This window comes from Tachyglossus aculeatus, chromosome 1 (genome assembly GCF_015852505.1).
Source record: "Tachyglossus aculeatus isolate mTacAcu1 chromosome 1, mTacAcu1.pri, whole genome shotgun sequence".
In the NCBI taxonomy this organism is placed as follows: Eukaryota; Metazoa; Chordata; class Mammalia; order Monotremata; family Tachyglossidae; genus Tachyglossus; species Tachyglossus aculeatus.
This window is the reverse complement of record NC_052066.1, coordinates 103,178,273-103,188,829: the sequence shown is the minus strand read 5'-3', so window position 1 is coordinate 103,188,829 and position 10,557 is coordinate 103,178,273.

The following is a 10,557-nucleotide window of genomic DNA, read 5'->3' as shown; positions in this document are numbered from 1 at the left end:
AGAGGACATGGCTCTGATGATGCAGTTTTAGGAAAGACAGAAACAAGCTGAGTAAGGGATTGGGAAGGGCCTCATGAATGGTTAGGAGGTTGGAGAACTTCCTGAGGAGAGGGAAACTAAAAAGGTTGGAACTGTTCAGGGTGGACAATGACAGCTGAGAGAGGAAAATGATGGAAGCTAACACAGTCGGGCAGGGCATAGACAGGGACAACATTTATTCTGATGACACCTGTCCACATGTTTTGTTTTGTTGTCTGTCTCCCCCTTCTAGACTGTGAGCCCGCTGTTGGGTAGGGACCGTCTCTATATGTTGCCAACTTGTACTTCCCAAGCACTTAGTACAGTGCTCTGCACACAGTAAGCGCTCAATAAATACAATTGAATGAATGAATTGCTGTTCCCCAAATCCCAAGACACCAGGACAAGGGGTTCTCACTGAACCTGAAGCTGATCAATTCCAAACAAGCAAAGGGAAACATTTCATCACTCAGCGGGAACTAAGCCCAGGGAATTCAGTCGTTCTGGCTCTGGTGTCTCCTTCTCCTCAAACGCTTAGTATAGTGCTCTCCACACAGTAATCACTCAATAAATATGATTGACTGACTGACTGACTGACTCTGCTTTCTCCATCCTTATTGACACTCAGGCCCATAGCCCTCGCCAGTGGTTCCAGGCGTTTAACTCTGTCCTCAAACCCCCTGCCCCCCCACTTCCCCATCCCTTGCCCCTCATGACCTGGCTGCCTACTTTTTAGAGAAAATTGACACTATCAGGTGTGATGACCCTCATATCTTCTCTGCTCCTCCCCAACCCCTCTCCACTCTTGCCCCTTCTTCAACTCTCCCATCTTTCCCAGCAGTATCTCTAAAGAAGATCTCCTGCTGTCTCTCAAAATTCACCCCCTCCAACTGCACATCCCACCCTATTCCTCTGCACCTTATCAAAACACTTTGCCTTGTCCCTTCTTCCCTCCCTAACAGCCATCTTCAACTGTTTTCTCTCCAAAGGCTTTTTCCTCACTGCTTTCAAACATGCCCATGTCTCCCCTATTCTCAAAAACCCCTCCCTTGACCACGGCTCCCTCCAGTTGTCACCCAATCTCCCTCCTACCATTCCTCACCAACCTTCTTGAGAGAGTTGTGTAGGCCTACTGTCTCAAACTCCTCTCCTCCAGTTCTCTGCTTGACCCCTTCCAATCTGGCTTCCATCCCCTTTACTCCACAGAAACTGCCCACTCAAAGGTCACCAATGATCTCCTTCTTGTCAAATCCAAAAGGCCTACACTTCATCCTAATCCTCCTTGACCTCTTAGCTGCCTTAGACAATATGGATACCCCCTTATCCTGGAAACATTATCCAAACTTAGCTTCACTGACACTTTCCTCTCCTGGTTCTCCTCCTGCCTCTCTGGCAACTCATTCTCGTCTCTTTCACGGGCTTCTCCTCTACCTTCTTCCCCTTAACTGTGAGTGTCCCTCAAGGTCCAGTTCTGGGTCCCCTTCTATTCTCCATCTACACCCACTCCCTTGGAGAACTCATTCACTCACAGGGCTTCAACTATCACCTCTATGCAGATTCACACAAATCTACATCTCCAGCCCTAATCTCTCTCCTCTGCAGTCTCACATTTCTTCCTGCTTTCAATACATTGCTACTTGGATGTCCTCCCATCACTTCAACCTTAACAAGTCTAAAACAAAGCTTGTTATCTTCTCACCAAACTCTGTCCTCTGCTTGATTTTCCCATCACTCTAGATTGTACCACCATCCTTCCTGCCTCACAAGCCCATAACCTTGGTGTTATCCTTGACTCCTCTCTCTCATTCAACCCACATATTCAATCCATCACTAAATCCCGTCAGTTCGACCTTCACATCATCACTAAAATCCGCCCTTTCCTCTCTATCCAAACTGCTACCACGTTAATCCAGTCTCTTATCCTATCCCACTTTGATTACTCTATCAGCCTCCTTGCTGACCTCCCAGCCTCCTGTCTTCCCCCATTCTAGTCCATACTTCTCTCTGAAAAGAAAGATTTTCTACAAAATCTTTCAGGCCATGTTCCCCCACTCCTCAAGAAACTCAAGTGGCTACCAAGCCACCTCTGTGTCAAACAGAAACTCCTCACAATTGGCTTCAAATCACTCGATAACCTTGCCCCTTCTTTCCTTACCTCATTACTCTCCTACTATGACCCAGCCCACACACTTCACTCCTCTAAGGCTAACCTTCTCACTGTACCTCGATCTTGGCTATCTCTCAGCTACGTCCTGCCTCTGGCCTGGAATGCCCTCCCTCCTCATATCCACCAGACAATTACTCTCACCCCCTTCAAAGCCATATTGAAGGCGCATCTCCAAGAGGCCTTCCCTGACTAAACCCTCCTCTCCTCTTGTCCCACTCCCTTCTGAATCATCCTGACTTGCTCCCTTTATTCATCCTCCATCCCAGTCCCACAGCACTTATTTACGTATCTGTCATTAATTTATTTATTTTAATGTCTGTCTCCACCACTTCCCTGCCCTCCCAAGACTGTAAGCTTACCATGGGCAGGGAATGTGTCTGTATTGGTATATTGTACTCTCCCAAGTGCTTATTAAAATGCTCTGCACATAATAATAACAATATAATAATAATGGCATTTACTAAGCACTTACTATGTGCAAAGCACTGTTATAAGCTCTGGAGAGGCTAGAAGGTTATCAGGCTGTCCCACGGGGGCTCACAGTTTTAATCCCCATTTTACAGATGAGGTAACTGAGGCACAGAGAAGTTTAGTGACTTGCCTAAAGTCACACAGCTGACAATTGGCAGAGCAGGGATTTGAACCCATGACCTCTGACTCCAAAGCCCGTGCTCTTTCCACTGAGCCACGCTGCTTCTCATAGTAAGCACTCAATAAATACGATTGATTGGCTGACTGACTGACTGAGTGTCTCTTCGGCCGGCCACCACTATTGGGCAGATTTCACAATGGTCAGAATGTGGGGAAGGATTTCAACTTCTGCCTGAGCAGCTGGGGGTCTTCATACTCCCTCCCCACACTGTCTTCTATCCCTGGACACTGGGGACTCACCTTGAAAAAGTAGCAGGGTAGCAGGGGTGCACAGCTGGGATTCTGCTCTTCCTTTTACCTGTTCCTGAATCTGCATGGCCTTATAATGACTCTGATTTCCCCTTCCTCCTTCTGGTTCCCACCACCCTGGAGGAAGCGGGGGATCAGCCCCTGCTTTCTTCTGGTGTAGGATGTGGTCAGTTGTCTAACTTTCAATCAGGTGTCAGAGGCGATTTTTAGTCTGTGAACAGTTCAATTTAGCTTGAGAATTTGCTGAGTTCCTTGAATCATTCGAATTGGAGAATTATATCATCAGGATCCCTCTCAGGAAGGGACCGGAGAGTTTCCAGTACCCAACCAATCAATCAATCAATCAATCAATCGTATTTATTGAGTGCTTACTGTATGCAGAACACTGTACTAAGCACTTGGGAAGTACAAGTTGGCAACATATAGAGACAGTCCCTACCCAACAGTGGGCTCAGTCTCTACTACAGGAGGAATCAGAGGCATACCCATTCCATTCCTAGCTTGGGCATTGACTGGCGTGTGGAAGGCCTTCTGCTGCAAGTCAAAACTCATCTAAGCTGGGCAGCAGTGACATGGGAGAGAGTAGAGGGCAGAGACTCAAATTTACTGAATGGAAGGAGGCAATGGTAAACTGCTTCAATATTTTTACCAAGAAAACTCTGTGGATACACTACCAGAACGATTGCAGATGGAGGTGGGACATTCTGGGAGAGATGTATCAATGGAGTAGCTCTGGGTCAGAGACAACTTGACTGCATAAGACAAGACAATCATCAGGAACTGACCTTCAGCCCTTGAAGGTCAGGAGTTGTCCCTTTCTCACCCATATTTTCTTTTTTCTCTGCTTCAGGCCATGACTCTGCTGGGGATAATGCTAAGTTACTGACTGTGCTCACTGCCGGCTGGGGGACACTATTCATTAATTCATTTGTTCAGTCGTATTTATTGAGCACTTACTGTGTGCAGAGCACTGTACTAAGCACTTGGGAAGTACAAATTGGCAACATATAGAGACGGTCCCTACCCAACAATGGGCTCACAGTCTAGAACGGGGAGGCAGATAACAAAACAAAACATGTAGACAGGTGTCAAAACCGTTAGAATAAATAGAATTATAGCTATATGCACATCACTAATAAAATAGAGTAGTAAATATGTACAATATAAATAGAGTACTAAATATGTACAAATATATACAAGTGCTATGAGGAGAGGAAGGAGGTAGGGCTGGAGGGGATGGGGAGGGGGAGAGAAAAAGGGGGGCTCATTCTGGGAAGGCCTCCTGGAGGAGGTGAGATCTCAGTAGTGCTTTGAAGGGAGGAAGAGAACTAGTTTGGTGGATATGTGGAGGGAGGGCATTCCAAGCCAGGGGAAGGACGTGGGCTGGGAGTTGACAGCGGAAGGTGTGGAGTTTAGCAACAGAGGAGCGGAGGATGCATGCTGGGCTGTAGAAGGAGAGAAAGGAGGTGAGGCAGGAAGGGACGAGGTGATGGAGAGCCTTGAAGCAGAGAGTGAGGAGTTTTTGCTTGATTTTTAGGTTGACAGGCAACCACTGGAGATTTTTGAGGAGGGGAGTGACATGCCCAGAGCGTTTCTGTACAAAGATAATGCGGGCAGCAGAATGAAGTATAGACTGAAGCGGGTAGAGACAGGAGGATGGGAGATCAGAGAGGAGGCTGGGCCTCCTAGTCTAGGAGACTAGGGTCTAGGATCTATTAGACTAGACTAAGGTCTATTTCTTCTACCCCCTCGCCCCATCTCCCCCTCTGATTCTGACACCCTGTCCTCAAGTATGTGTTGCCACCATCCAATCCTTGGATTGGCCAAGGGTAGGCTGACCAAGTGTCTGGTTTTTTACCAGTCCATCTGGTCCAATTTGATAATAATAACCATTGTGTGGTATTTGCTAAGTACTTACTTTATGCGCAGCACAGTGCTAAACACTGAGGGAAATATGGTAAAATCAGATCAGTCACTTTTCCACACGGGGCTCGTAGGCAAAGAGAAGTTAAGTGACTTATCCTAGGTCACACATACACAGCAGGCAAGTGGCAGAACCGGGATTAGAACCCACTTCGCTTGATTCCTGTGCTCTTTCCACTAGACCATGCTGCTTCTGTTATGACAGTGGACATCTCGTGTGTCCCTCATTTTTATTCTAAGTTTCTAAGCTCTTTTCACCTCAGCTTTTGCCCCCAAGTCCCAAAGCTGGCAATGGCACTCTCCTCCACTGGGATCTATGAGGGGACCATGATGGCTTTGAAGACAATTGGGGAGGGACATGGGTGAGGCAGGGGCCATGTTTTAGGCTCTGCAGATTTTTATAATAGGCCACCTAGAATGTCATTTGTGTAGGAGAAGCAGCGTGGCTTAGTGGAAAGAGCACGGACTTGGGAGTTAGAGGTAGTGGGTTCTAATCCCTGCTCTGCCACTTGTCAGCTGTGTGGCCTTGGACAAGTCATTTCACTTCTCTGTGCCTCAGTTACCTCATCTGTAAAATGGGGATTGAGATACGTGAGTCCCATGTGGGACAACCTGATTACCTTGTACCTAGCTCAGTGTTTAGAACAGTGCTTGGCACATAGTAAGCACTTAGCAAATACCATTATTATTATTATTATTATTATTATAACACTACATAGCCACATAGCACACATAATGCTCTCCCTCCTCTCCCCTCCCCTATCCTCCCCCCTCCATCCCCACCGCCTTACCTCCTTCCCCTCCCCACTGCACCTGTATATATGTATATATGTTTGTACGTATTTATTACTCTATTTATTTATTCATTTTACTTGTACATATTTATTCTATTTATTTCATTATGTGAATATGTTTGGTTTTATTCTCTGTCTCCCCCTTCTAGACTGTGAGCCCACTGTTGGGTAGGGACCATCTCTATATGTTGCCAACTTGTACTTCCCAAGCGCTTAGTACAGTGCTCTGCACACAGTAAGTGCTCAATAAATATGATTGAATGAATGAATGCTTAAAGTAAGCTGGTTACGTCCTGGTTGGCAAAGAGGCATCTGGAATATTTTGAGTGTCAGCCATTTCTAGGCCCCGTCTTGGGATCATGGCTGATCTAATGAGTTCTTGTGTCTGCAGTGAGAATTTGTTTCCAGTTTCAATGGGGTTGTGCTGAGCTTGTTGTGGGCAGATAGTGTATCTGTTTTATTGTTATACTGTACTCTCCCAAGTGCTTAATCCAGTGCTGTGCACACAGTAGGAGCTCAATAAATATGATTGATTGAATGAATGAATGAATGAATGAATGAATGAATGAACGAATAAATGAATGAATAGATTGTGTTTTGGTAGAGAAGAGATTTCAGGTTATCTGGTGTGGCAAAAGCACTTGAGCTTCCTTCTCTGAGGCAGGGAATTATTGTGGGGTCGTTGTGAGGGCCAGGTAAACACACTTTCCAAGCATCTTACAGGCATCTGGAATCTTCATATGTCCATGATGGATATAAAAGGGAAGTGGACTCCATTTTGGACACTACCAGTGAGTGCTCTGATTGGATCTGAGACAGCTTCCTGATGGTGATTGCGTAGGAGGGCTAAGACACGTTGAGCCCATCTGCTATAGCCCTTCTGGAGGACCTGATTGACCCCAGCAAAATGGTGGAAGGGAAGGAGTGGGGAAAGAATGGTTCTTGTCCCCCTCAGCCACCCACCAGGCCATGACTGAGTGTGCCTCAGTTACCTCATCTGTAAAATGGGAATTAAGACTGTGAGCTTCATGTGGGACAGGGACTGTGTTCAAGCTGATTATCTTCTCTCTACCTCAGTGCTTAGTACAGTGCCTGGCACATGGTAAGCACTTAACAAATAACATACAAAAAATGACTACCACAAACTCAGATCCACATTATAGAGATGTCAGGCCATCCTTTCATACAACAAGGCCATAATAGTTGCAGCAGAAGTACCAGGGAGCCATGTGAAAATGTAGCAGTAAGTCTTTAGGTTTTCTTGTCTCTCCCTCCCCACCATGTCTCTGCCCTCTTCCTGACTGCCATGACTGCCTCTCTCCACCTTGTCTCTGCTTCTCACTGCCTTTCATGCCTATCTCTCCCTCCCCACCATGTCTCTGCCTCTCCCTACCATTGCTAACTATCCCTTCCCACATGTCTCACTCCTGAGCAAGACTCAGGATTTTTGTTAATTTTAACTGTGTTCAATCTCATTGGCTTGTTCCCTGATTCTACCTTCAATGTTCTAAGAGAGTTTTTTTTCTGAGAATAATAAGAACAGTACTTGTAAAGTGCTTATTATGTGCCAAACCTTGTACCAAGCACTGGGGTAGATACAAGATAATCAGATCCTCACATGGGACTCTCAGTGGAGGAGGGAGATCAGGTATTGCCATATTTTGCAGATGTGGGAACTAAAGTGCAAGAAGTTAAGTGACTTATCCAAGGTCACACAGTGGGTATGTGACAGAGCCGGGATAAAAACTCAGGTGCTCTGACTCCCAGGTGTATTCTTTTTCCACTAGACCACCCTACTTTCAATCGTTTTAATACTGTCTTACTCCCATCAAACACCCACAACAAAGGACCTTTGAAGCAAGGAGACAAACAGTTCTAGAAAAATTGAATACATTTCCAGTTTTTCAAGCAGCATGTGTGCTGATCTTTAGGGCCCAAGAAGTATTTTTTCATTAACCACAGGCGATAATTATGCTTTTCGCCAAAATATTTTCCTATGTCTCTCTACAAAGTTTATACAAATTCAACTAAGCTAGAATCTCCAGGGACAGTTGAACTTCAATTGACCAAACACAGCTCTGGCCCTCTCAGATGAAGAAAAGGATGATGTCAATGCTTATCCAAATATGGCTTTTAGTAAGAAAGGTCAGAGAGGTGAACTGAGGCTTAACCAAGAGGGCTGTCACAGAGAAGATATCTTTTCTGCTGCCTGACTAATCACTGTGTTGATCTGCTCAGTTTTCTCAGAATCAGCTGTTCCTTACTGGTTAAGAGAATATAGTATAGAAAAATTTCCCAGATTTAGAAAAGATTTTTCACATCTGCTCCCTCCCAGCTATTTTAGATTTTAGTCTAGTTGAAAAGCACTGAGGAACAGCAGCAGTTTGTTGCCTGTGCTGTTAAAAACATGAGCAATTTTGCTTTTACCTTATTCCTCTAACAAAGTGATTTCAAGAAGAGAAACTTCACCCACTAGGTAGTCCTTAATTACTACTATTACTACTACTACTGCTCCTACTACTACCACTACTACCACTATCAATCAATGTCATATTTACTGAGTTCTTATTGGGTACAGAGCACTGTACTAAGCTCTTGGAAGAGTACAGTATGACAGACCTGGAAGTCATATTCCCTTCCTAATGAGCATGCCATAGTGGATAGAGCATGGGCCTGGGGGCCACGGGTTCTAATCCTGTCTCCCCCACTTGTCTGCTGTGTGACTGTGAGCATGTCGCTTCACTTCTCTGTGCTTCAGTTACCTCATCTGTAAAATGGGGATTGAAAAACTGAGCTCCATGTGGGACAGAGACTGTATCCAACCCGATTTGCTTCTATAATAATAATAATAATAATAATGGCATTTATAAAGCACTTACTATGTGCAAAGCACTGGGGAGGTTACAAGGTGATCAGGTTGTCCCAAAGGGGGCTCACAGTCTTAATCCCCATTTTACAGATGAGGTAACTGAGGCACAGAGAAGTTAAGTGACTTGCCCAAAGTCACACAGCTGACAATTGGCAGAGCCAGGATTTGAACCCCTGACCTCTGACTCCAAAGCCCATGCTCCTTCCACTGAGCCACGCTGCTTCTCAATTGCTTGTATCCACACCAGCAGTTAGTACAGTGCCTGGCACACAGTAAGCACTTCACAAATACCACAATTATCATTATTACTATTACCCCCAATGAGTTACAGTCTAGAGGTAAGTTTACCGCAACTACTGCCACCTCAACTACTACTACTGCTATTACTAATGTTACTACCACTTCTACTACTACTACTAGGCACTACTACCAGTACTAATAATGGCATTTATGAACCACTTACTATGTGTCAAGCATTGTTCATTGCATTAAACACGAAAGACAATCATACTGGACACAGTCCCTTTCCCCGCCATGGGACTCACAGTCTGACTGGGATGGAATGATGATGATATTTGCTAAATGCTTACTATGTGCTAAGCACTGTTCTTAGCACTGGGGTAGATACAAGGTAATCAGGTTGTCCCACACAGGGCTCACAGTCTTTATCCCCATTTTACAGATGCGGTAACTGAGGCACAGAGAAGTTAAGTGACTTGCCTAAAGTCACACAGCTGATAAGTGGCAGAGCCAGGATTAGAACCTATGACCTCTGACTCCCAAGCCCATGCTCTTTCCGCTAAGCCATGCTAAATTTTCACTCACAAATGTTTCTACAAACCAAGGAATGGTCAATTCCAAAGAATGGAAAAATGCTAATAACAAGCAACTGGGTGTCATCTGTTGAGAAGCAGCATGGCTCAGTGGAAAGAGCCCAAGCTTTGGAGTCAGAGGTCACAGGTTCAAATCCCGGCTCCGCCACTTGTCAGCTGTGTGACTTTGGGCAAAGTCACTTCACTTCTCTGTGCCTCAGTTCCCTCATCTGTAAAATGGGGATTAAGACTGTGAGCCCCATGTGGGACAACCTGATCACCTTGTATCCCCCTCAGTGCTTAGAACAGTGCTATGCACATAGTAAGCACTTAATAAATGTTATCATTATTATTACTAAATTCTTATGTCTTTATTATTATTATTAAATATATTACTGTAGTATTTGTTAAGCACTTCTATGTCCTATGATACAAAATCAGACACAGTCCCTGACTCATAGGGTTTACTTACCATCTAAAAAAACAGGGACTCTCTCAGGATCACATCTGGAGAGTTTTCAGTACTCTACCAGTCTCGGCTATGGGAGGGAGAGTCAAGCAGAGGCCTGTCCATTCCATTATATCTTGCCAACTTGTACTTCCCAAGCACTTAGTACAGTGCTCTGCACACAGTAGCACTCAATAAATACAATTGAATGAATGAATGAATTCCTAGCTTGGGCAGTGGCTAGCGAGTGGAAAGCAATCTGCTTGAGAAGCAGCGTGGGTCAGCAGAAAGAGCACGGGCTTGGGAGTCAGAGGTCTTAGGTTCTAATCCTGGCTCTGCCACTTGTCAGCTGTGTGACTTTGGGCAAGTCACTTAACTTCTCTGTGCCTCATCTGTAAAATGGGCGTTAAGACTGCAAGCCTCACATGGGACATCCTGATCACCTTGTATCCTCCCCAGTGCTTAGAAAAGGGTTCAGCGCTTAGAACAATGCTTTGCACATAGTAAGCGCTTAACAAATACCATCATTATAATTATTATTACAAGTCAAAACTCACCCGTGCCGGGCAGCAGCGGCACGGGAGAGAGTCGAGGGCGGAGACTCAAGTTTACTGCACAGAAGGAGG